We start from the raw sequence: 7,561 nt of genomic DNA on the forward strand, positions 1-7,561 counted from the left end.
TTCTCAGGATAATTTACTGTTTTAACACTGCAGTGATATTCTGTTTAGAAACTACACTTTTGATAAGTATAAGAGACATTTATGTTTACCTGTACTCTGTTTAATAAGATCACATTTAATGCACATGAACAGCTGGTTAAAAATAAAAACAAGATGTACTAATACAGCCAACCTACAGGGGGCGCTGTTTACTCTGCATTACTTTGTTTTTGTGGCTGTGACATAATAGATTTGCTGTTGAGAGACATCCTGTGTGTGTGGCGCAGTTCTTACACAGAGTGATCCCTCCTCTCATGTCTGAAGGATCTGTGCAGTCAGCTGCTCCGCACACACGTCGCTGGATCGATACTCTGCCTGGAAACACCGTAAACTACCGGAACCAGCGGCTCACACACACGGACCGTCTCACAGGCTACGTGAGGGTCGATTAGGTGGGATACAATTAATTTCTGTTTCCCGACAGCAGTTAACACACACACACACACACACACACGCACACACGCACACGCACGCACACGCGCACACACACACACACACACACACACACACACACACACAACACACTCTCTGTTGTTTACATGTCAGCTCTGCAGGTTTGCAGTCTGTGGTCCACGTGAGGCCAACATGTCACACAAAAACTCACAATACAAACAACCATTTACACAATAACCTTATTTTACTGTTTATTATATTTATTTACAAAACAAGTAATCAGTTTGACACTATAACTATTATCATAATTATTATTATTATTATTATTATTATTATTTTTATATTATACATATTCAAATATTACAAATACTCAGATACTTAGAAGTAAAAATACCAATACAGCATGTTACTGTTGTAGCTGCTGGAGGTGGAGCTAGTTTACACTACTTTATATACAGTTAGCTAGTTTAGTCCAGTGGTTCCCAACCTAGGGATGGGGCCCCACCAAAGGGTCAGCAGATAAATGTGAGGGGTGGTGAGATGATTAATGGGAGAGGAAAGAAGAACAAACTAAGTTCTGATACACAAATGTGTTTTCAGTTGTTGGACTTTTTCTCTAATCTTTGAGTTTAGAGGGAAAAATCACTATTAGGTGGAGCTGTTAACAACTCATAGACATCTGACATGTGAGCCGACTACACACTGCTGTTTGGTTTCATCTTTAACAATGTGTTGTATTTATAAAGCTTGTTATATTATCCATTGTGTCAAATCTGCATCTGAAAAGTAACTAAAGCTGTTAAATAAATGTAGTGGAGTAGAAAGTACAATATTTCCCTCTGAGATGTAGAAAGTAGCATCACATGGAAATACTACAGTAAAGTACCTCAGACTGTACTACAATAAAGTACAAGTACCTCTAACTGTACTACAGTAAAGTACAAATACCTCAACTGTACAACAGTAAAGTACAAATACCTTAAACTGTACTACAGTAAAGCACAAGTACTTCAAATTATACTTAATACTTGAGTAAATGTATTTATTTACTTTCTTTAAAAGCAGATTAAAGGTTTCTTCTGGATTTAATGTTGCGTTTTCATTAAAGTAGAAAGAAGAATAAAGTCATTCTCTGTTTAATCAGATCAATAAAGCAGCTGAGCTGTAATTAATCTGCAGATGAACTCCATTCATCCCAAAACGGTTTCATTTAGTAAAGCAGAGAAACACAAAGCGCTCACACAGTTTCCTACAATGAAAAACACTCAGTCAGTTTATTAGATTCACACAGATGTAATAATACAGTATAACACAAACACAGCAATAAATGATATGTTTATGAAGGTTAAAATGTTTCATTTCTATTTAGTCTGTTTTAAAGATGTGTTGGTTTATTTTATGGCAGCAGTTTGTGGTGTTGTTAAACTCTATTTATACTGAGGAGTGTTTCTATTATTCTGTCCATCCCTAGGGTAGATTAAATATAGTATGAGCCTAAAATAAATAACATAACACCTCTTTAAAACAGATTAATATTTACTGAACTTTATAGCTGCAACAATAACCGTTTCAGAAGTTTAAGGCTGAAACGTATTAATATTTTATTATTAATATTTTATTATTTTTTAAGTATCTGATTAAAATGTCAGAAATGAGAGAAACATGTCCGTTAGAGTCAAAGGTCTTCAGAGGTCTTAAACATCAAACATTCAGTTATCAATCATGTATGACGGAGAAAAGCATCAAATCATCACATCTGATCATTTAAAACAGCAAATGCAGGAAAACAGCTTCCTGTTCATTTCCTATCAATCAACGTATTGATTAATTGACTCATCTTATGCGACTTGCTGAATATTTGCTGGTTGCAGATTATCAAATGTGACAATTTCAAACTTTCCAACATTTTTTATCACAGTAAATTGAATAATTTGTGTTTTTGGACGGTTGATCAGACTTAATAAGACATTTATAGACGTGACCATGAGCTTAATAGATAATAGAAATGATCATTAACTAACTAACTGATAATGAAAGCCAGTATTATATTATAGTTTATTACCTGAGTTTACCTCATAAACTGTCCTGGTTGTTCTGTGTGTGAGTGTAACCCTCCGACCCTTTAAACATGAAGTCAAACTGAGACACACAGACAGAAATCAGAGGCAGGTTTCTGTGTAACATTGAGTTTAGTTTGGACTGAAGATGGCAGCAGCAGAGACGACGAGGAGACGAGTCAAAACAAAACCGTTTCTCTGAGAAAGAGAGAGGGAGTCTATATTTAGCCCGGCTCTCTCTCCAGCTGTGACTGCTGCTGCACAGATAGACAGCTGGGGAGGGGAGGAGGGGAGGAAGGGAGGAGGGAGGAGGAGAGGAAGGGGAGGGGGGGGAGAGGGGGAGGAGGGGATGAAGGGAGGAGGAGAGAGGAGGGGAGGAGAGGAGGAGGGGAAAAGGAGAGGAGGGGAGGAAGAGGGGGAGGAGAGGAGGAGTAGAGGAAGAGGGGAGGAGGAGAGGAGGGGAGGAGGAGAGGAGGAGGAGGAGGAGGAGGGGAGGAGGATAGAAGGAGGAGAGGACAGGAGGGGAGGAGAGAAGGAAGGGAAGAGAGGAGGAAGAGAGGGGGAGGGGAGGAGGAGGAGGCGAGGAAGATAGGAGGGAGAGGAGAGGAGGAGGAGGGTAGGCGGAAGGGAGGAGTAGAGGAGGGGAGGAGTGGAGGGGAGGAGGAGAGGAGGAAGGGAGGAGGAGAGGAGGGGAGTAGAGAAGGAAGGGAGGAGAACAGGAGGAGAGGAAGGGAGGAGGAGGGGAGAGGAGGAGGAGAGGAAGGGAGGAGAGGAGGAGGAGGAGAGGGGAGGAGAGGAAGGGAGAGGAGGAAGGGAGGAAGAGGAGAGGAGGAGGAGAGGAGGAAGGGAGGAAGGGAGGAGAGGAGGAAGGGAGGAGCGGGAGGGGAGGAAGGGAGGAAGAGGAGAGGAGGAGGACAGGAGGAGAAGAGGAGGGGAGGAAGGGAGGAGAAGAGGAAAGGAGGAGGGGAGCAAGGGAGGAGGGGAGGAGAAGAGTAGAGGAGGAGGCGGCACTGAATCTTGATTGAGATGCTTTTAAGTTCATGAATGAATGTGTAAGATTAGCTTCATATTGTCCACAGTTTAACTGCTTGCCTCAGATTTTGTTTTATTTGGCAAGAAGAAGAAACGGCTGCTCAGAGATGCTTTTTCAACCAAATCATATCAGTTTTGCACCATAAATCCAATAATTTCCTTCTCATCTTCTCTACTCTGAGCTCTGCTGCGGTTGTTTTTATGTGCGTCCAGCAGAAGGTCCCGCTCTGATGTTTAAATCCTGGTCCGGAGTTAAAGGTTAGGCCTGTAATCAACTTTTATGTGAAAATTATCACAAGTTATTGCTTTGTAGTTCGGCCAGAAACCTGGACCGCCATCACACATCTGTGAGGTAGTTAATTTCTCATTTTTAAGAGGCGCGCTGGCTGATTTTACTGCTGCCCGTTCCTTGTGGCCGGCTTATTGACGCGCTGGTTCCAGTCTGCGTTTGTCACCCTGCTGTGAATACAATCAGTTTGTGTTAGCATTTTGTTCCTGTTTATTGTACAATGGCTGACAGACGACTCAGTTACCTAACCAGGGTTTGAACTATAGACAGAATAAAATGGACGTAACATCCGTGACGTCCCCCATTGGTTTGTGGACTGCTGCTCGGAGGCCAATAGTATCGGATCTGAGCAGCACCATCTTGAAAACGTCCGGTGCATGCTGGGAAAAATAAAAACACGGATTCTACTTATATGGGCATCAGGAGGAGCATGAGGCGCCCTCCTGAACCTGTGAACCAATCAACCTGTCAATCACGACGTAGCCACGCCCTAATGCATACCCTGCTTTATCGTCACATATAAAATCAGGGAGGCCAAAATGTCCCAAATGAACATCATACTGCATTGAAGAAGGCTTTAAACTAGCGATTGAGACCATAAACACATTTTGAAAACGTTTACTGAGGTTAGAAATCAAGTGAGAAGTTGGTGAATTCTCCATTGACTTGTATAGAGACGGAAGTCCTTTTGACACCAAAACGGTCGCCCCCTGGTGGCCTTTTGATAGAATGCAGTTTTAAGTTACTTCCTCGTTGGCCTCATTTCAGAGGACCAGAACTCCCCATCTGGTCTGAACAGACGACTGAAACTTTACTTCACTTTAATTCTAATCCATCTACTATCTCGGAGCACTTCTCACACAGAGCACATCTATTCCAGACTCTTTATTTCACAGAGACCCAACAGTCCTCCCGTGATCAAACACTTGGCGACGGTTAACCAGCTCTCAGCGTCATGATGAAGGTTTCCAAAGAGAACGACTGGCTGGTAAAACAAAGTCTGATCTCAAGGAGTGCTCCAACAGGCAAAACATATATAAAATACAACATGAAACCATTGAAGTATTCATTATGAAAATATACTAATGCCAGTGTGTACAGGTGGGTTTCTGACTCAGCTGAACTCCAGTTTCTCTAACATGAAGACTTACAGCTGGTTTTAACGTCACTTCTTTATATTCACACACATCTGGAAGCTTGTGATGACATTTATCTTCATTTTCTGATATTTTCTACTTCATACAGTGAATCAGTAGTGAAGATAATGTCTAGTTTCATCTCTAATGGGCAACTTGGTTTGTTTTTGCCCTGAGAACCCCCCCCCCCCACAGACGTCTAAAGACCTTTCTGGTAACATGTAATTTCCCAGCATGCATTACAGACCACCGGGAAAGCTTTCAGCGATGGTGTAAAGTGTTGAGCAGAGTAAGATGATCCCATCAGATGCCTCCGCTAAACTGATTGTGTTGTGTTTGATTGGATTGGCGTCCTGGACAGATCATTCTGGGAGGGATTAGAGATGTCCGAGCCGATAACCAGGAGAGGCTGTGATCTCTCCCTCTATCTTCATCTCTTTCCCTCTTTCTATCTCTGCCCTCTCTCTCTGTCTCTCTCTCTCTCTCTCTCTCTCTCTCTCTCTCTCTCTCTCTCTCTCTCTCTCTCTCTCTCTCTCTCTCTCCATTTGATTCCCTGAAACACTCAAACCTCCCAGCTGACAGATATCTGACTTTTTCATCTGTGAAGCTTCATCTATGGTTCAGGTCCCAGCATGATTAACCGCCTTCGGAGCTCAAAGATTTCACATAAAATATGATAAAATAACAACTAGTCAGCTCTGACATATGAGTCTGAACTAGACCACATTAAAAACAACTACAAAAGCAAAAATGGAGCAACTTCAGTTTCCAGTTATCATATGTTCACCTTTCTTTTAGTCTATAGAGTTCCACTGTTTACTCACTGTGTTTTATTGGTATAATAATTCACATTTAATTAAACAGTGGCACTGACTGGATTATTAAACTACTGTTTCATTTTAATACACACCTGTGTTTTTGTCCCAGGTTGACGAGTGTGATGATGGGAGGAGATCAGAGCCATGAGAGGAAGGCTGAGGAGGAAGAGGAGGAGACGTCAGGAGAGAAACACCAAGAGTCAGAAAGCAGCTCAGGATCTGCTGCTGAAGGTAAAACAGCAACTTAGTTTTTTCTTCTTTCCTCTCCCATTAATCATCTCACCACCCCTCACATCTGCTGACCCTTTGGAGGGGCCCCACCCCTAGGTTGGGAACCACTGGACTAAACTAGCTAACTGTATATAAAGTAGTGTAAACTAGCTCCACCTCCAGCAGCTACAACAGTAACATGCTGCTCTAACACTGATGCTTCACTATTAATAATCTTATGATGTCATATATAATAGTTTTAGTATGACTTACTTTGAAATCAACTATTTTCTCTGAAAGTGACTTAATGCAGATATAGTTTGGTGTCACTTTCAGCTCTTTATCATCTCAGAAGCATCAATACAGAAAGTGTTTCTGTGTTTGTACCTGCAGACGCTGCAGAGCTGCCTCAGTGCCGGATGGGGAACAGGACAGTGGACAATACGTGTTTCATGATCTCGTGCACTAACTGGTACTGAAGTGATCCTGCAACACAGAGGATCAGAAGTTAATGTGAGCAAGACTGAGAGAGAAGCTGGAAAATATGGCGTTTGAACTGTGGGCCAGATGCTGCATTCAAGAACCCACCGAAAACCCCAGCGTCACATTCTGCTCCTGAGAGGACGAGTTTGGAGATTCCTGCAGAGTGAATCTGAAGTTAGAGGATGAGTGAAGCTTCTCTGTAACGCTGACTCATGCTTGTGTGCTTTGACCTTTGACCTGCTGTTCTTTAGACATCCTGTATTATACTCTGACAGGAGCTGACTGCATTCCTTTTCACTTGAAGTTAAAATAGTGTGTTCCTGTTACAACCCTGGATGTTTTAGGGGCACATGCAGGTGTTTGCAGTGGAAAAAAAAGATTAAGCGGACAAAATGTTTTATTTTCTTATTGATTTTTTTTCTGTATCACCTCGAGTGTTTCACATAAAACATTCACAGAAAAGCGTTGGGAGGTTTCCCAAATTATACCCTTATTAACACATAATCACTGCAGTGTCTGTTTAGTTTTGGAGGGACTTTGGTACTAAAAACACTAACGCTGAAACATTTGGACGGCTGAAGCTTGATATTAGCTTTTAAATACATTTCTGCGCAGAAGGAGGACTGTGGATTTAGTCCTCCATCACTTCCATTGTAAACATTATGAAGGGATCTTCTAATGGTCAGTATGAACAGGAGGAATCATTACAGCAAGATAAACACACTTCATGATCATTTAAGCTGCTGACTGTGAACCTGTGCTTTAAAACTGCTGTAAATAAAGGAATCATAATTAAGATGACTGGCAGCTTTTATTCTCTATTAAAACTCTCTCTGTAACAAAAATGATGTTTCTACTTGTCCAACTGTCTCTGAACTACGTTTACCGATGTAACAACCTGAAGTAGAGTTTAAACTAGATAATGTCTAGCACCCGTCTAGCACCCTCGGGGCATACGTGCAGGTATGAGAGCTCTCTCATACCTGCACGTAGAAATGTGATTCAAACTTTAAAACGGAGGAAAACTTGTGCTCTCTCCAAAACACCAAACTGTTTTTACATAACATGTAAACTTTTCAAACTATGAGCAGTCAAACGAGGAGT

At 41.8% G+C, this 7,561-nt stretch overlaps 1 long non-coding RNA gene across 1 annotated transcript; it reads left to right on the forward strand.

Annotated features, from left to right (window-relative positions):
• Positions 1 to 315: 315 nt before the first annotated feature.
• LOC133978013 (uncharacterized) lies at positions 316 to 7,288 on the forward strand. Its single transcript, XR_009924985.1, has 3 exons — positions 316 to 431; positions 5,874 to 5,995; positions 6,368 to 7,288. It is a non-coding gene; the product is annotated as an uncharacterized LOC133978013 (long non-coding RNA).
• The last annotated feature ends 273 nt before the right edge of the window (positions 7,289 to 7,561 follow it).

The sequence above is a fragment of the Scomber scombrus genome, chromosome 3 (assembly GCF_963691925.1).
Source record: "Scomber scombrus chromosome 3, fScoSco1.1, whole genome shotgun sequence".
Classification (NCBI taxonomy): Eukaryota; Metazoa; Chordata; class Actinopteri; order Scombriformes; family Scombridae; genus Scomber; species Scomber scombrus.